At 40.4% G+C, this 20,977-nt stretch overlaps 1 protein-coding gene across 1 annotated transcript in view; it reads left to right on the plus strand.

Moving 5' to 3' along the window:
- Positions 1-20,977, plus strand: part of LOC149792222 (uncharacterized) — a 50,517-nt gene continuing 29,540 nt past the window's right edge. Inside the window, exon 1 of the mRNA XM_089969545.1 lies at positions 1-348. The gene's annotated coding sequence lies outside the window, so the exon portion shown is untranslated. The remainder of the gene's footprint in view (positions 349-20,977) is intronic.

A 20,977-nucleotide genomic window follows, 5' to 3' on the forward strand; every position in this document is an offset into this window, starting at 1 on the left:
GAGAGCCTTATATGTGCGGACGGATGAATGTGTCTGCCTATCTATCCATCCATCTTATTATATCCCCTCGACAGGAAAAAGTATATCCGCCTATTATAATTACCATTATAAAATAAACTTTCAATCTTCATCGGCAAAATCTTATTATCAATTAATCATAGACACTTCTCGCCCAACAGCGTACATCATATCTACATACAAAGTGTTGAAAGTGTAAGATGTGCAAAATTAATGTAATTTGTACTTGGAAATGTCGTGACAATTGAGAGCTGAGCAAGGGACGCAAGTGTATTCTGAAAAGGAGAAAAATATATAGTTTTACAACTGCGACTCAACACCGTGCCCAAGGTAGGTATATAAATGTGTGATAGAATGATGAATTTCTTTTCCCGTGCAGTAATGAATTTTAAATCTTAAATAACTATTTTATGGGTTTTTTTGTATAAAATACAGCAAATTATTATATATTTTCAAACATTTTTTTAATGTTCATTATAATTTTGTGGTTTAATAGATTTTTTACAAAATGTCCGGAAATTATTCTTATTATTATGATTCTGGTATTTACGCAATTCTCTACCAAATTTTACAAATGAATTAACTGAAATAATTTTCTGACATAATATTATCTGGCTTGAATAATTGAATAACTCATTGTGTCAAGGTTTAATGCTTGCTATTTTATTTGAAATCTGAAGTTTACAAGTTAATTGTCAAAGTCTGAAATATCAAGAAAATCACAGCAACCAAATAATATTTCTCCATTATTTCTTTGCTCTGTTACATTGTTGCTTATATTTACACAATTTATTTTCTTCTATTTGAATTTAATTATGTTCATGCTTGTTTTCTTTAATATGTTCTGGATAGTTTTAGTCTTTCCATCCTGACTAAAATATATGTGAGTTATCCCAAATCACGCTGTCAAACTTGAGGTCTTATCTTTATTTCTTCACGTAAAATTGATCAGAGATGATCTTTCATTTTGTAATTGCTTGTTAAATGCATATATTTACAGATTTTATATTGTATCCCTGAAATGTCTACTTCTGTGATTTGCTTTTGTATATTATTACTCTGAATTGAATTTCCATTTGTATCAAATTTGAATAATAAAATTCAATTCTTTGCAAGTAATCTTACAATTGTAAAACTGGAAGTCGTTACAAATTGATGACTGGAAGACAATCACCACTTTCTTTTAGACTTTGCATTAGTTTGATGGATTAATTATTAAAGAATGTCAAATATGTGTGTCGGGCAATTATCAACTATTGAATAACTTTTACAATTTAAATATATGTTCTAATTTATGTTTATATCCTTAATATTTAAATGAAAACTTTAAAAGTTCAGATATATAGCATAAAGCCTATACGTTTCATGAAAATCTAGTTTATACTCATTTGTTTATCTTTTATTCTCTTTTGCTGTTGCCACGATACAATTCTCAAAAGTCTATCATAGATAATAGTGTAATCAGAACTATATCATGTCAGCAATAAATAGAAATGAAAACACTCACAAAATGAGCATAACATTTGATACGCCGTGAAAATACTCTGAGTATATTTAACTTCCCATATTCATATGGGGAAATGGTTCCAAACGAGGCGAGGTTCCGTTTTTCTACCAAGTTTATTTCCAGGTAAGAAGAGGTGGAGGTGGGGGTGGGTGAGAGGCTTCGACTTCCAGTTTTACAAGAGTCATATTTCCTTGGAAAATCTGAATTATTAATCTCAAGTACAGGGTTTAAACAAAACGTGAGTTGTGGTTTGAATTATAAGAACTCAAATGTTAATTAGTTTCATGCCCTAAAATCGTTGGCATTCAGTTATGCAAAGTGCATATATATTAACGTTAGACATTTAAATATATATTTTACTTGCATTGCATGTTTGCAGTGGAGCGTTTAGCAACCTATTTCATTTTAGAGGAAATAGATTATACAAAACATCACCGAAATTGTATACATTTCAGAGCGACTGGCCACGGTTATCACATGTTAATAGAATCTTAACTATTATTAATATGGCATCCACGGTTATCACATGTTAATAGAATCTTAACTATTATTAATATGGCATCCACGGTTATCACATGTTAATAGAATCTTAACTATTATTAATATGGTATCCACGGTTATCACATGTTAATAGAATCTTAACTATTATTAATATGGTATCCACGGTTATCACATGTTAATAGAATCTTAACTATCATTAATACGACATTGATTTGTATCTGTAAAACAACATACCAATTTATTTCTACCTCTGCTTATGTATATGAATCTAATGGTATAAAGTGCTATATCTTGTGTATATTTGTGATAACGATTTTTATTTTGTGCCAGTTAGAATGACATGAAAGACTAATGTTATCTGTACAATATGACTAATATGCATATGGTGTGTTCGTGCAGTAACACTGGGTCCAAATCTGTGATAGGTAAAAGATTGAGACAAAACGTGACTGATTTGTGTATTGTTACAGTTAATCAATGAGAACAGAGTAGGCATTATCAGTTGCATCCATTATTACAGCTATGAACCTTTGTCTGATTCACACGAAGTTTCAGAAAACAAATTAGACCAATTTTTCAATTTTTATGACTCAACACCGAAACTAGTCGGACATCTGTTGGGAGACCTGGCGTACATGTTTATATCAGATAGACCAGACTACTTACGATAATATGTGGAACTCTCCATTATGTCACAGATCTCGAATTTAATCAGAATCATGTTTAGTTTCTTTTACATCTGTGTGGGAGATCTTCCGATTCCATTTAAATTCAAGCTGCAGCTTTTCAGTCAGTGATATTCATACCTTGTATCAGCATGTGTGTTATACCATTTACCACTGATAAAAAAATATATGATCTCCGAAGTAGAAGGTATTTGCAAGCGATAAACTCGACTTTTGACCATAATACTTCGTTTACTTGAATTTGTATTCATGGGCGTCAGCAGGGTGCGGGGTAGTACGGGTGCAGTTTACAACCATTGTGCATATGTATTTGAATTTGCCCACAACATCCAGAGTTTGGCTTTGCCGGATAGATATCTAAATGCGCTCCATGATTTACACGGTCTCCTAACTCAGTCTGGTGTTTATACTGCTTATAATGATTCATTTTACCAGTCTAATTTCTCCACCCGTCAGCCCATCTGTTAATTCGTTTGTCGATACCAGTCTATTTAAAGTTTCCGTTTGCTACAACTGTTGAAAGGAATGGTTCTTATACTAACTACTCATCACCACAACCGCTGTGATCGAGCACCACGGGAAAGATTAGACAGATTAAATTTGCATGTTGTAAAATACACAAGTTTTTGTTGTTGTTAGATAAACATGCAGATCCTTGTACAAATGTAAGAAACCTAAGCATATCAATTATTTTCGTTCATATATTTGGGTAAAACTCTCCAGGGAATGGAGGATGGAGGGGGTGGGGGTCTTGATGCTTATGCTTTTCTTTTGATCAATTTAATAAAAGAAAATGTTTTTATTATAAATTATAAAATTATTTGCAGAATTTCTCTCATGTTTTTTTAACAATCAATTGTTTTAACTGCGATATAATGCGTAATTATTTTATAAACAAAAGAACAATAAGAAAATGGATAATTGTTTTAGTGTGACCTATTTTTTGAAAGATTATATCGTGCCGGTTCAATGGGAGCAAAGTGCCTTGCAGTGGAAAACGACACCGTGGCCATAGCTGATCGAATGATGGGCTTTTGATAGCGTGTCCGGAACGGTAACCATGAGTCACGGCAGTTTTTGCTGATAACGAGGCGCTTTATAGATTTACTAAGCGAAATTTGTTTCTCTTTTGCCTTTCGGAATAGAAAGAGAATTTGATAGCATTCAGTACAGATACTTAGTTCTAATTCGCTTTATCTGTTACCCATGTAATAGCATATAAAATAATATGAATCACATGAAACGCTGATATATACTTTGCTGAAGCGTTACAAGCTGTGGGCAGATGGGAATTATGACCTCTGCTCACAGTACCTATACTTATTGGAATAATAGTCTATTAACTGACAATTTGACTTTATTGGCTTTCATCAAGGTTAAAAATCAACAAATGAAAGATAAGCTCAATTCCTGTATTCGTAATATAAGAATGTTTAAGTTATTTAGTTTCGGAAAAATAGTTTGTTAGATAGTACATAACAGGGACATAGCTATGTTAAGGTTAATCATAGTATGTTTGACGAAAAGTCTTGCTACTCAATCAGTAGTGTGTTAATCGGCCTTTGAGATTCTTCTTGACCAGTTCAGCTTTTCCTCAACCAGTAACTCCCTTATAATTCCCCATAACTTCTACCAAATGGGGAATATTTCCACACGTGTGCATCCGCGATTATAACCTGTATAGAAGCTTCACTTCTCAAACCCATGTCAAGGGTTTCAGGTTGGACAGTTTCAGTGCGGTGAGCGCGCAGACAGATTGATATAAGTTCACTTACCTGACTTGTATTGCCTATAAGCCAGTTAATTGTTTTGGAGTCGCTAGCGCCCTGGTTCCGTATCTGTGGACGGAGTCGTAGGCGGTTTTCTATTTTAACCAGCAGCTCCGCGAGATCCGCCATGGCAAATATCTTTGATGGTCACCGGGTACAGCTTGGTAACTGAGCTGGGACTGTTTATCGTGGCCGCAAGAATTTCCAGATAAAACACATTTACGAATGCAACCTTAAAGACATCATTTTTCTGAGACCATCGTCCACACCTATTACCATCGATACTACTCCGATAACTATTCTGCTTGGAGTGCCTATGCTAGTTCCTGCAAGACCCAAGCAAATGGTTGCTTCGGGAGCGAGTCAATAAATAGTATCCACGACAACACACACGCTTTCTATTTCGCCAGTAAAATGGTTTTCTTGGTGATTTCATCTCTCAGCCGTTGTTGATCTGAGATTATTTTTTGCGATGGTCACTTTGAAGGTATATCATAGTTAATATATTAATGTGATCGCAAAGCATAATTGCTCAACAATCTGGCCGTGTTCGATTGCAATATGTACAGGCACTTCCAGCCAAATATATTTCCCTACCGGCACAATTAACATGAAATCATTAAAAACAAATCTTCACAGGGTAACTTCGAGCATGTACATCACGTCAATTTACTCGAACGGCTTTGATCGGATATTAGGTTATCTGTTATAAACGCGCAACAAGGCGTGTGCCATCTCGTATTTGCGGGATTCACCTGCGATAAGTTTCGTCTGGAAAGCCACGTGAAATCGTTGACGAGATTGTAATTATTGAGGTGATTCACAGAGTTATATTTAGAACAACACGCTGCATCACGGCTGTGATTTCGCATAAAACGCGGAGAGTTTCAAAACCATCTCATTAGAACTCATCATCGCTGTTAGCTGTATTCAGTGAGTTCGAGGATTAACGCGCAAAACGTCTACGTGTCCATAATGCTATCGGTGTGCAACTCTAATAAACAAACTCGGCCCCATTGAAGACATTTGGTGCGAACTAACCATACGAGTGCTTCCAACTTGTTCACTAGTTTATAGACCTGTTGTAGGTCGCACATGGGGAAAAACATATCCAGCATGGTCTTTTCCCACATACGGTTGGTGCCTAGGACGTCCAAGGTCTTCTCACATGCAGCCTGTCAATTTCTTCTTACAAGAGGTGGTCAGGTGAAGATTTCACGTTGACATCCTTGCTGACATTTCATTTGAATGAGGTATTTCGGGTTAAAATTCCTTCGTATGATGATTCGATTTGTACTGGCATCTACCGTATTTTCTGTTAAATGTTTGACACGAGGATTGGGCTTTACGTTTCGTTTACGTTTAGGTTTTGCTAACCGACCGAATCCTGGATAAGAACCTGTAGGACGCGTCATTGCTGCAGGTAATTGATGTGATATCCGCGTGCATCAACACGATGAACCGGGTTGGGTCAGATTATAATGAATACACTAAGAATGGTAACGAAAATACGATGTTTATATATGGATAATTAGAAGTTAGAAAAAAAACTATATCGAACTCGTGCGCAAAAGATCAAAATATTGGATATTTGACACAATGATGCGCACTAAGTTAAATAACTGACATAAATAAAACAGTTTATAACTGGAACGAATTATAATTTAAGCGAAAAATTAAATGAGAAAAATTCAACAAAGAGACACAGATAAACGACTTCAGCAATGTGATCCCATTCAAATAATGATAAAATGATTTATATAGACAATCACGAAATTTTCACACAAACAGCAATAAATGATACGTTTTCACTCAAATAGTGATAAATGATAGTAAACATAAGGCACATTTTACCGCGTCCGATTGGTCACCATAAATTATTTTCAGCCCCAACGCCCTGTCATGTGGTGAAAGAGCCATCACGAATGATTCCCCCTCCCCCCCCCCCCCCCCCCGCCGGTCACCCTAAAGATCCGTAGAACCCGTTGTTTCCTGCCGGGACACCTCCGCAGACAGCAACACACTGAGTATATCCCAATCCAACTGCTAATACGATACCTTCAGTACGGTGCAAACACGAAGATAGAGCGCAGCCCTATCACTTCGTCACGCATTCACTCATTCAGCCTTTCACTTCTTTTACACAGCTAGAGATATCGCGTCGTAAAGTGGACCGCTCACTGACAAGAAGTTTCCGAAGTGTAATATTTAACTCTACGATCTATGGTGAAGCTATATGTACACAGGCTATGATGCAATATACGCCTGTGCGCTCAAGGTATATTAGTTTTCCCATTGTAAGCACTTTGCTCGTGCAGCATGGGGTGAACCGAACTTACTACATCAAAATAATATATGATATAGATAAATCACCCTCAGGTAATGCTGTACACGAAAATCAAACCCGAGTATATTGTATTTATTCCAAACAATAATGTAATGACTCTGGCGTGGATCTCCTAGAAACTTGAACGCTACGATTGCACTTGCTATTCGCTAGCTTACCTCTCTGAAGTAAATCACACTAATGTAATCAACTCTAACGAAGAACTGGCTACCATATGCAACAGTGCAGACTTATATGAGACCGAATCTCAGACCGAATCGACATTCAGTGGCAACCAACGCATTGCCAGTTGGTGCCAACTTTGATACAATCACTGCCTCGAGTGGTGAAGCCTTTTCTATGTTGTTGCGAAGGACACTTATTACCGCGTGCGATGTTGTTGTGATTCCCTATCATACTCGTGTAATTTATGAAGTACAAACGGAATTCATATTTTCTTTGAGTAGATTCTCACATGTAGATTGCATGCGCTGTGCACGCACCAGTGATGTGGCAGTGTTCGATTCCACTGGTGGAGCTAAAGGTTTCTTCAAAGATTTAACAACGATTCGCCTCAGGAAACTCTCAAATAGCATCAGGGGGTCATAATCATATATGATGGCAATAAAAGGTGATGTCGAATCTCTTTCGCTGTAATCTCGTGCGATTTAATCGAACACCTCAACTGAGTTCTTGCCACGGTACAACACCGTTCTCAGGGTAATTCACCAATGTTCTTGACAGATGCTTCGTTTGTATCTGCCTTTCCGGAGACAACAGATACACCAATCATTTCCTTATTACTTGGAAGATAAAGCATTACAAGAGTTCTTATCATCTTGGTCTGAATCAATTTCATTAGAATCAAATTCAATTGCAGACTCCTCCAGTGAGAGTCTTATAGAGGTTGATGAAATCTGTTCAAACCAGGATGATGGTCATCCCAGTGTTGGTTAAGAATTGTTTTCAGATGATACAATAAATGATGCTGAATAGTCTAAAGGTATGCAACCAGAAAGAATCATTTAAGATATGGATACTGGAGTACCCTATGCAGTTGCATCTGGGATAATTTAATGAAATTCCGTGGTTCCATCACTTTTATGAATATGTCCGTGTTATGTATATTTAATTTGCATTGTGTGTAAATTAGTCTTTTTAATGTCATTATATGCTTTTTAATTTTATTATGTAAACATCTGGAACCTTCCAAATTGAAGTTTTTCATTAGGTAATAATTTTTATTAGAAAATGCTAATTTTGACCTCATGTCAGTTAGAAGAGCTAAAAATCTTGCTGCTGGAAAAATTATTTAATCGTGCTTTAAGATCTGAGCATAATCAATTGTGTTATTGTTGTGTTCAGACGTTCATTTGGGTTGAAATCTTCAACAATAACATTCTTGCATATAGAGGCTTGAATTTAGAGTGAAATTTCAAAATAAGGATTTCATACCTGGATTGTATCATTGTAATCCAACTAAAGGCTGTTGGTACAACACCACTATATGGGCCACTACAATCACATCAACACTTTCAGAATTTGATTTAATGTTATTCAGACCTTTAATCACAAGAGTTGTGTCGGTAATTATATGATTATTTGGAATTTAATTCGCATTACCTTAAGTTCCTTTTTTACATTTTCAATTTGTATTATAGGGAACTATGTTATGTATTGAATTGTATAGAGCTTGTTACTTCCCACTTTAATCATCTATTACTTATTTTAAGACCATATAGTTGTAATATCTGACACCAAAATACAATTGAATTGAAAAGGTTTAAAGCAGGGGTGGACAAACTATAACACATACAATAAACATTGTTTATGTTACTCTGTTTATCAAATAAATGTGCTTCTTTTGAAGTTTCATTTTAAGTTTTCAAATATTAACAACATATTAACAACTGAAAATTAATATTGATGTTATTTAGAAAAACCTTTTGTTTTTGCTATTTCAAATATTAATTATTTTACTTAATGAACTATGCAGCCCGCGACAAGGTGTAAATTTGTGTATGCGGCACTTGCACTGGAAAGTTTGCCCACCTCTGGTTTAAAGCAATTATCGATGAAATTAATCTTCTATTTAAAGAACATGCTTTAATAGCTAGATGTCTTTATTAAATCTTGCTAAAAGAAAACAAAAGATTTAATCTTGAAAACTTAACAACGTACAGCAGACGTTTAAGAAATACTGATAACCCTGCTCAAGGAATGACAATCATTACAAATAACAAAACGTCTCACAGCCGACATAATTCTAATACTTAGGTAAGGGTAATAACCGTTTGTGTGTCCCTCCTTCAATTTGGTCAATGTACCTCAATCGAAGTCAGTCTGACTTAGACAATATTAATATACAGTTACCAGCACCCTTTGTTTATTTTGGGGCTGCTAAGATACTAGTAAGAGAGGTAAAGTTTTTTTATGATACTTTGTATACCTAAGTTCCAGGGGATCCTACTCGTCCCGAACTTTATGAAGAAACTTAAACGATATTACATATATTGCATGCCACAAACAAACATACATACATACATACTGCATGCACGCACGCAAGTAGTGAAAGGGGACGATTCAGCGACAATGGGAATTAGCATTACAGACCCCCCACCCCACCCCGGGGACAGTTTAGCGACTATGTAAATTTAACATGGAGAAAAATCGTGGGATTGTTTAGCGACAAGGGAAATTAACATGGAGAAAAAATCGTGGGACTGTTGAGCGACAAGGGGAATTGAACATGGGAATATGGGACTGTATAGCGTCAAAGGAATTTAAACAGGGTGGGACTAAATAGCGACAATGGGAAATTTAACATGGGATTTTTTTATTATTTTTTTTAAAAAAAAAAAAAAAAAGGGTAGGCAATGGAAAGTTATTCTCTTTTCGAGACCTATGAGTGACCCTGAAAAGGGCCTTTGGGTTTATGTTAATGTATACATTAACATAAGTGGTACCGCATTGGTCTTCTTCTTGTCCTTAGGCTGCGTCTCACTGTAGGAACGTAAATCAGCACTCTTTTGAGGCATCGTTGTCTTTCTACGTAGATCCTACGTATCGACAGACTGGTGTCTGTCCTGTGGACAACGGTCCACTTGGATCGGACATACATTAGCATGTCCGTCCTAAACATCATTGAAGACACAAGGGTGGATGATTCAACTGTGGTCCACATCTTGAGGTGACGAGAACAGGTGAATCAATGCAGTGAACTGCGCTTATTTATAGGTAGAGGAAGGATTGAAACGGATTGAGTTCATTCACCAATCCGAACACGCGTTACAAAATTCAGTCAGCCCGCATCCAATCCGAAGAGAACAGTCTGTGACGTCACGTGGTCTATATAGATTCGCTAGCGCCTGTGTGCAGTCAATCTATGCGACAGTGATTCAACATGACGGAAACTCAGAAAACGATTCATTGGGGTGCACCAGCAGTGGAGACCGCCCAAGGGAACCCGGACTTACTTTCAGAAGAGGTAAATTGGGATTTTGTGGATTTTCTTACCTCGCAAGAATTTGTTCCGGAACCTTCGTCACCTTCTTCATTACCGCAATTGGAGAATTTTAGACAGAGACAGAAAGAAGAATTGGAGAAATTTATACAACGACAAAAGGAAGCGGAACAAGCTTTTCTCCTACAGCAACAGCAGCAAGAAGAAGAGGTAAGAAAAAAACAAGAAGAAGAAGAAGTAGCAGCAAAGAAACAAGAGGGTGAAAATCAAACGGTCACGGTACTGTTGGACATTTTAGCGGAGTTAAGAAGTCTGAAACAAATGTATCAGACTTCTTTATTACGACCGAAGAGAATACGACCTTCCCGAGCTAAACACGTCAACCCTGTGACTAAGCTTACCGTACCACCCTTAGTGATTTCAACCCAATCATCATCAACAGTAGGCAGTCCAGAAGTAGGCCTTGGCGGTGGCAAAGGCTTAAGGCAGTTAAAGTTGATTGCTTAAACTCACCCCTACACCAAAAACAGGCCCTTTTCAGGGCCACCCACGTCTCTCGAAAAGAGATAGCCTTTCAATTTGCCAATAACTCAAAAAAAAAAAAAAAAACATTTTACCCCTACAGTACGTGTATATGAGTGCGTGAGTGTAGCTTCTTATTTTAAAATCAAAACTCAAAGACACTTACCTTATATAATTAATGTATTCTTTTATCCATAGTTACAATTCACTTCACAATTTACAACAGAGCACTTTAAAAAGTTCATAAACTTCTTCTGTCTCATTGTTTACTCTCTCTGTTTTTTAAATTTCTTCACCCTCACAGGCTTTTCCTCTTCTTCCTCCTCACTTTCCTCCCTTCTTCTTTTCTTCTCCTGTTTCTTTTTCTTTACCTGGCTGCTTTCTTCCTCTGAAGAATCCCTCTCTTCCTCTGAAGAATCCCTCTTTTCTTCTGACTCCTCTTGTTTCTTTTTTGGGCAATCTGGAGACCAATCTCCTTTTTCCTGATAATAATAACAGGTATCTTGACTTTTGTCTTTTTTAGCCCCTTTTTTCTCTTTTGACGGTCTGGACACTCTGAAGACCAATGCCCTTTCTTTTGACAGATATAGCAAGTATCTTGACTCTTATCTCGAAAGGAAGGAGAGTAGTCTGTCGGCTGGTCTGAAGAGAATTTTCTAATGACCCCTCGCAAAGCTCTGATGAAACATTCGATTTGGCTAGTCTCTTCCATCGTTGTGCTCGGTTAGAGAGTAAAATGAATAGTGAAAGGACAAAGACACACACCCTTTTATATACACTGGTTTGCCATGACTATAAATTAGTTTATGTTGTTTAAACTTGAATCATTTGACGTTTTGCACTCAAGATGAAACGATCCAATTCATTTGAGAAGAAAGAAGAAGAAAGTAAGAGGCAGAAACGTGATCTATCGCCTCGTACCAAGGCTCAAGTCTTGGCACAAATTCATGCCAGTGATTTTGAAGAGGACATGAGTGAACCAGAATCCGAACCCTCTAAACAAAGTTCGTCACCCTTAGTTAACCTGGAAAGTACTATTCCATTCGAGAGACGGAAAAGCGCTCCTCTAGAAAATTTAGAACCACGGCTTACAAATACACGGTGAAGTTTAAAGATTTCAAGTCTGAAGTACCGTTAGAGAAAGCAGAAGGGTTCATCACCGGAGTGTGGGATTCTTTGCTCACCACACTCAAGCGACAATGTCAACCCAAAGAAGACGATCGCTTGAGACTTTCCATACAACACGACGGTTTGAAATCCCCTGTTTGGATCGAGTTTAGCACCCCTGCAGAATTGACCACTTCCAAAGTCATGGACAAGATTCAACACGTGCAACAATCTAATGACCAGTTTGACATTACCGATGGAAAAGCCACACTGGACATGATCCACGTCTCTCCTCCTCAAGGGACCGGACAACGCAATAAGGTGTTACTGGTGAACGACTTTCGCAGCACCAAAAAGAGTCTCGTCCAAATTCACAATTCTCAAGACCAGATGTGTTTAGCCCGTGCCATCGTGGTGGGACGAACCTATGCCAACAAGAACGACACGGTAGAATGGAAAAGAACCTGGAAAACTATTCAACGATCCGATCGAGCCAAACAACGAAACGAAGCAGAACTCCTGTTGCAACAAGCTGACCTATCCAAAGACACACCCTGTGGCATTCCTGAAATGCAAAAATTGCAATATGCCCTAGCTCCACGCTACACCTTGAAAGTGCACCCTCAAGAAGTGCGCGGACCTCTGTTGTTTCGAGGCCAAGACTTTAAGGACGGAAAATACATTCATGTCTATTATCACGATGACCATTTCGATACCATTACCAGTATCACTGCATTCCTGGGATACGGTTATTACTGTGAGAAATGTGACCATGGTTACAATAATCGAGAGCAACACAAACATTGCGGATTGAAATGCTCATGATGTTTGGCCTCTCCACCCTGTCTGAGCGAAGGACCAGTGCCTTGTTCAACTTGTCTGCGCACGTTTGTCAGCCCTACCTGTTACCAACAACATTTGAAGACGCAAGGTTCACAGCAGAAATGTGCTTGTCAACTGCTGAGATTGTGCCCTACGTGTAGACAAGGCCTACGTACCAATAATGCCAAGACACACGTATGTTCAGGAAAGAAAAAATGTCACATTTGTCACCACATCGCGGACTTGGAACACCAATGCTACGTGCAAAACTACCAACCTCCACCAGAGAAAGAGGACGGTCACAAGAAGAAAGGCAATTTCATCTTTTTTTATTTCGAATGCATGCAAGAGACCGGTATTCACATTCCTAATTTCTGCGTGGCTCATCGAGCGTGCGAGAAGTGCATTCAGGAACCTATCTTCAGTCATTGCCCTCACTGCAGCAAGATTCCCGGAGGGCGTGAAAAAATCTTTCGAGGACCGAACACGTTAGCCGATTTTGCCAAATGGGTTTTAGACCCCATCGACAAGACGTGGAGCCAAGAGGACATCGAACGTTACGGAGATTGCCATCGTCATGCCACGGTGATGGCTCACAATTTCTCCGGATACGATGGACAGTTTCTTTTGAGATACTATACGGAACAAGGCACCGAGCGTCCTAAAGTCACTTTGAACGGAGCCAAAATCATTTTCATGCAAGTGGGACAAGTACAGTTTAAAGATTCGATGAGTTACTTGACCATTCCTTTGAGTCGAATGCCTAAAACGTTTGGAATGGCAGAAATGGCTAAAGGGTACTTTCCACACTTTTTCAATACGGAAGCCAATCAACATGCCGTTCTACCCCATTTACCTGAGGCTCACTATTACGACCCCGACAACATGCGTTCCGAGCAACGAGAAGCTTTCTACGCTTGGTACCAGGCTCACGCCTCGGACCCTTTCGACTTTCAGGAAGAAATGTTAAAGTATTGTCGTTCCGACGTGGACATTTTACGACGTTGCTGTGGAAAATTTCGAGAACTGTTCATGGAACACGGAGGGGTCGCACCTTTGAAAGAAGCTTGCACCATTGCCAAAGCGTGTTCCTTAGTGTACCGCCAACGATTCATGCCTGAAAACACCGTGGCTGTCATCAGCCCTCAAACGACCAACTATGTCAAACGTCAATACTAGGTCAAAGCCCTACGTTGGTTACATTACTTGTGCGACAAGGAAAACAAATGGATTCAGCATGCCCGCAACGGAGGAGGCGAAAAGACCATCGGAATGCATTCGGCAGATGGCTGAGACTTAGAAAACCCCAAGATCGTGTACGAGTTTAACGGTTGCTTATTTCACGGATGTCCCGTCTGCTACCCTGATCGTAGCACTAAAAATCAGTTTTTGCAACGAACCATGGAAGACTTGTACCAGGACACATGTCAGCAACGCCTAACGTTAGAACAGGAAGGATACCAAGTGGTGGAAATGTGGGAACACGAGTACGATCACCGTATGAAAACCGATCCCGAGTTTAAACGCCTCGTGGAAAGTTACCAGTTCATGGACCCGCTGAACCCGAGGGATAGTTTGTACGGAGGAAGGACCAATGCCACCTGTTTGCTGTACCAAGCCGACGAAGAGAACGGAGAATAAATCAAATACTTGGACGTGTGTTCGCTCTATCCTTACGTGTGCAAATATTGTCGTTTTCCTGTAGGGCACCCACAATTCCTGACGAAACACATCGACCTGAAAAACATTCGACAATACGAAGGCTTGATCAAGTGTAAAGTTTTGCCGCCCACGGACTTGTACCATCCCGTGTTACCTCACCATTGTCAAGGCAAACTGATGTTTCCATTGTGCCGTACTTGTGCCGAAACGTGCAACCAAGACCAACCTTCTCAGCACACCCAGGAAGAACGTGCCTTGACGGGAACCTGGGTCAGCGTAGAATTGTTCAAAGCTCTGGACATGGGATACCAACTGTTAGAAGTGTACGAAATTTGCCACTTTCTCAAGACACAACAATACCACAAGGGTGATCCCAGTCAGAAAGGCATTTTCGCTGACTACGTGGATGCCTTTTTGAAACTGAAGCAAGAAGCCAGCGGCTATCCTTCCTGGTGTCACACTCCCGAAGACCAAATACAATTCAAAGAGAAATACTGTGAACAAGAAGGCATCACTTTAGATCACATCGAGAAAAACTAAGGCAGGCGATCGTTTGCCAAAGTGATGTTAAATTGCTTGTGGGGTAAAATGGCACAACGACCGTGTTTACCCAAGACGGAATATTTGACAGAACCTTCCCGCTACTTCTAGATGATTCACGACAAAACCAAATACATGAAACACGTGGACGTCGTTCGCGAGGATTTGATCTTGGTCAATTACGAAGAATATCTGGACTTTGTACAAGACGACCCTTTTGGAAATGTCATCATTGCGGCTTACGTGACAGCTCATGCTCGCTTAAAATTGTACGAAGCTTTAGAACTGTTAGGGGAACGTGTCCTGTACTTTGACACGGACAGTTGCATTTACATCCATCACCCGAGTCAACAGCACCCTGACATCAAAGGAGACCGTTTAGGAGCCTGGACAGAGGAGCATCCCGACGACAAGATTCTAAGTTTCGTCAGTGGAGGTCCCAAAAATTACGGCTACGAATACCGGGACAAACAAGGAGAAGTGCACACGACGTGCAAAGTGAAAGGACTGACTCTGAATTATCGTACCAGTCGAGTGGTCAACTTTGGGGTATTGAAAGAAGCCCTGCAATCGGGAGAGGATGGAAATTTTAAAGTGACCACCTATCAACCGAACACGATTGTACGTTTACCCACTCACCACATCGTCAGTCGACCCTTGGAAAAAGTCTATCAAATTGTGTACCAGAAGCGAGTGCGACTACCCAACCACTTTACTTTGCCGTATGGACACGTTGGTATAAAACATTGGTTGTAAGAGGATAGTCACCCACTAGAAGGATGACTTCGCCACAGCAAGAATCGAGTGAGAAACCCGATGAGAACTCCAAGTTCAAACCCTACCATTTTCCAGTCTTCTTACCTGACTATTGTGATTGTGCCCGTCGATTGGACACGTTTCAGAAATGGCCTACGGATAGGGAAGGATTACCTTCTTCGCATGTTTTAGCTAGAACAGGATTTGTCTACTTGGGACCTGAGTCAGGATTGGGATATGAAGTACAGTGTTTCGCTTGTGGCCTGAAGTTACGAATGGATCTATGTATCTATAAAGATTCAGCTATTCTGGAACATACTCGATGGTCTCCGCACTGCCCTTACCTTTCTATGGCCTTTCCACCCATGACATTACTGTACAATGATGACGGTACCTTAGAGACGGTACCTTCCAAAACAAGACATAAAAAACATAAAAAAGGAAAGATGTACAAGCTGGAGACTGCATTGCGACTAGTATAAAAAGGGGCTATGGTCAAGATCGATAGTTCATTGGGACTACCAAGACCGAGCGAACAAGATGAATACTTTCAGAGAAACACAAAACAAGTTTAGAAAGGCACAATTCAAGTGTGGGGCTTCTGAAGTGGAATGCGATTGTGAGCCTTGCGATGGGTACGATGCTGTACGTTGTGACCTTAGCGATGCCGTAAAGCATCATGGGAACTTTAGTGTCACTACCCCTATCATGGAAAGTGATGCTGTGCGTGTCAAACCTGAGGGATGCGAAAGTGATGCCACTCGTCCTCTTGGACACTTTACTGGGTTTCGTTTTAAAGGGGAATGTTCACCTTCACGTCTACCTCCCTACGGATGTCATCCAGCCCTGAGCAAACTCCTGTTCATGTCCCCAACCCTCATCGAAACGAACCTGTGAAAGCCGAATATTCGTTTCCTGTGCGTTTGTCGGAATACTGCGACTTTGAAAATCGTCTTCAATCGTTCAAAGGAAAATGGCCTAAGTATCTGGGAGGACCGACCCCCGAAGAATTAGCCAGAGACGGATTTTTCTACTTGGGCGAAGTGGATAAAGTCAAGTGATTCAGGTGTGGTGTGTCACTTCACCACTGGGAACCACAAGATTCGACCTACGTAGAACATGCTCGATGGTCACCGAATTGTCATTACTTACCCTTAGTGGGACCGAGACATCAAAGTAACTTACCATGTCGTTGACGAAGAAGAAACCAGTTTGGCTAGGAGTCAAATGTTGGACATCACCGAGACCAGTATTTAAACTTCATTTCAAAAACGATATTGAATCATTACCTAAAGAACTGCAAGAGAAGATTTACAAGGAAGTTTGGCAGGGACTTGCCAGAGTGAAATCTCAATGGGTCACTGTAGAACTTTTGTGCCGTGAAATTCACAAGAGGAAAGTGAAAAAAGTCAACATGTGTGTTAGATTTCTTTGGGTCAAGTGTGCATTCGTCCTATTGTATTACTCTAGACCGTTTACATCAAAAGAGTTCAGTGACATTCTTGGACGTTACCCTGAATGGCAGTGGTCAGAAATTACTCACTATGTGGATTACTTTTGCTCTAGGAGAAGATTGTGAATTGTACGGACTGACATATTCATGGATACTTTACAAGAGAACATTCGTGCTTTGCCTGTGGAGTTGAGAGAACGCATTTACCGAGAGATGGTCAAAATACAAGTCAAACGTAAAGAACAATTGCATCCGTTACGTCACCAGATCTTTAACTACTGGTGCCTAAATGGTATAAGAGGACTGATTCGTCAGAAATTCTTTCAGTGGTCAGACCTTGTTGAACACTTTCAGTTTGTGAATGAACTAAACGTTCGTAATTTTGGTTATTTCGAGATTCACCTACTGCAACGTATTGAGGAAGACGAGTTAAAGGATTACCAACATATTTTACGTGAAATCTGCTTAGCGGAAGACGAAACATCTAGACAAACTCTGACGTTTCGGTTACAGTATGTAACATTTAAATTCCCTACTGGAGAACGAAGATGATTAGTTAGAAATTACCTTTATTGCTTCCGAAACAAAGAGACTATAAAATCAGGCTGCCATGCCACGGATTATGTCACATATCATTGAACAGATTCCGTGGAAGGAACTCAATGACCATATTCAAACCGTGGATCATTGCCATCGATTATTACAAGAACTGCATCCATTCAATTTGGGTCGACAAGTGGTGTGTGTCTTAGTGACTTGTTTTCTGGGATTTCGTTTACCAGCCGACTCTTTGTGGACTCTTTACGATCAGTACTTACCACACACCCCATGGCCTTAAATGGTCACGAAAAACTCCTTTTGCTCAAAGCCTTGCGGTTTCATCTGGATACTTCTCGACCTCCACAGGAAAAAAAGATTCGTCAACTTTTAGCTACCCAAGACGTGTATGACGATGTGTGTGTACCTTGTGACTTACACCCCCATTGGACAGATGTCCGTGCCTGGAAAGAATGGGATTTTGAGGCTTGGATCCAAGAAGTGGCCCAGTATGCACGAGAGTTGTTCAAGGAAAAAAGTTACTTTTCAACCAGTGTTAGTGACGGTGCCAGAAGAACCCGTCACCCAGGACAGGACTGTCTTGGACAGGCCTGAAAGACCCTTTCGGGAGGACACTTGTGTGACCTTACCCCCTATAGAACTGGTCAGAACTTTACCCAAAACATGTTGTACAGACACTTGTGTTTATTCCACGTTAATGGTTATCATGTGCCTTTTATCCTTGTACTTAAGCCTTTGGCTTTTATGTATTTTTGTCTTTCGTATTCATGTTTAAAACATTCAATAAACGTGTTCTGAAAAAAGTATATAAACTCTTGTCTTGTTTGTTTTCGTGTCACAAGTGACATTCCTAACACTATGGCTACCTCTGCTGTCTCTGCTCCCTCTTCCTCTACTGTCAAAGTCATCGACGAACACTTAGATCGTGCCAGTTGGGAGGCTTTGTATCTTCGCCATCCTTTTAACATGCTCATTGCTAGACCTAGCGGTTCAGGCAAAACCGAATTCGTCAAACGTTTGATCGAACATAAACATCATTTGATCGATCGACCACCTCAGCGGATCGTGTGGTGTTACAAAGAGTGGCAATCGGCGTACAGCCTCTTGCGAGAAAGTCAAGGCGATTCCATCGTGTTTGTGGAAGGCATTCCTAAAGAAGACGACGGCATCGTCTCTGACTCCCGTCAAACCCATTTGGTCATTTTCGACGACATGTTAGGAGAAGACGAAGAAGAAATTAAACTGTGGTTCACGCGAAAAGGGCATCACCGTAATGCCAGTGTCGTTTACATCACCCAAAATTTGTTTCAACAAAGTAAAGCCCATCGCACCATCAGTCTCAATGCGCATTACGTGGTCTTGTTTAAAAGCCCTCGAGATAAATCGCAAGTGCAAGTCTTAGCCAAACAGTTAGGAACGCCTTGGCTGACTCAGGCGTACGACGATGCCACTCAAACGCCACACGCCTATTTACTCGTCGATTTGAAACCTACGACCCCCGAGGATTTGCGATTTCGTACCCACTTGTTTCACCACTGGTGCCAAGACGGAGGGCCTGTCCTGTACACGTCTCCGGCCTCGATTTAATTTCACTCCACAAAAAAAATCTATAAAAACCTCAAACCCTTTTCGTCTGTCTCACACATTTTGAACATGACGTCCCTTCAGTCGCATCTTCCCGTCAAATTGATTCGTGCCTTGTATGGCATCAGTCGAGAAAAAAATCCACAAATACGAGCTCGTGTCTTAGAAGCAAGTCTCAAAGAAGTCTTACGATGGTTCACGGTGACGGCACGTCAATTACTCCAAGGAATCATTCAGATTCCTCATCAAACCAAACGCTTTTTCGATCGAAACAAAGTCGCTTTGGTCCAACTGGCCGATCGCCGCATCGACACTCAAACCAAAAAACAAATCATTTTGAAACCTGGAGGGAGCGGTACTCTAGGAGGGGTCATCATTAGCTCTCTCTTAAGATGGGATCCTAATGCCCCCAAACTTCTCCCCAAGAAAAAAGTCCAACGAAGCCCCAAGAAAAGAAAAAGACCAGGTCCCCAAGGAGAACTTCTCCAGTGGCGGGACCCTCCTCTTACCAGACACCACCCGGGAAAAAGAAAAGAAGCCCCCAGAAAAAGAAACAGAGAAAAAGTCCCCAGAAAAAGAAAAGCCCACAGAAGAAAACTACTCGCAAGAGAGGCACTTCGGCCAGGACGCAACCTTACTCTCGCAAACCACGACCTGCCACGGTGGTGACTGCGTCTCCGGCAGCCTCAAGTTCATCCACTTCTACGTTAATGACACCAAGAACTGAAGAGTACTTGGAGACGTTGATCACACCAAGAACTTCTCCGTTGATGACCCCAAAAAGAACTTACCCAGTGGCAGGACCCTCCAATTTAGTGGCAGTGGCTGCTGCTCACAAAGTACCTTCTCCCAAAATCAAAGTCCAAGAAAGATCGGTCATGTTACAAAGTTTACTGGATTTGTCCAAGCAAGAACTGCCTCGATTTAGTCCGTTGCGTACCCCTCCACGACGTGTCATGCCTGTCCTCAAATTGATACGACGTAAAGACAATCAGTGGCGACGCTTTCCAGTATAAAAAAGGCCTGTGACCAAGTCGGGGTATCAGTGTTTTTGGTGTTCCTGAAGATGTCACCCTCGTGAAAACATCCCTCTTCTAAACAACCCCAAGGAAAGAAAAGAAAAGGGCTGCCTCCTCGTTTAGTCAAATATGGGGACATGTTATCTGTCCTGTCCAAAGCTTCTCCACCTCTACGAAAAAAACTCATTCAATCGGCCTCCAAAGAGGTCATCGATACCGTGTGCGAATGTTGTTTGAACGTCTTGAAAGGCACGATCCCTTTGTCCAAACACCAGAAACAATGCTTAAGCAAACATCGTCACGTTCTTCGTCAAATGGTTCAAAAGAAAATTCCCCTTCGTCAAAAGAAGAAGATGTTGGTCCAACGTGGAGGCATTTTACCCCTCTTGTTAGGTCCAATGCTGAAAGGAGTCTTGGGAACCATGCTGGGAGGACTGGTGGGAGCAAGATAAAAAGGCCCTCGGAAGTCCCAAGATCTCAGAATTCACCCCTGACAACCACATGGAAGGACGAAAACTAGCTTTAGTGCCTTACAAACGATGGATGGAATACCATCGTTGGCAAGAACAACGCACCCCGCATTTACCTCCCAATCCCCATTTGAGCGAAATGTCCCAGTTACAACACGAATTGCAGTCCTTGATGGATCGCCAAGATTTGTCCGAAACAGAAAAATCGCAAAAG

The sequence above is a fragment of the Sinohyriopsis cumingii genome, chromosome 9, assembly GCF_028554795.1.
Source record: "Sinohyriopsis cumingii isolate HCF-2022 chromosome 9, ASM2855479v2, whole genome shotgun sequence".
Taxonomy (NCBI): Eukaryota; Metazoa; Mollusca; class Bivalvia; order Unionida; family Unionidae; genus Sinohyriopsis; species Sinohyriopsis cumingii.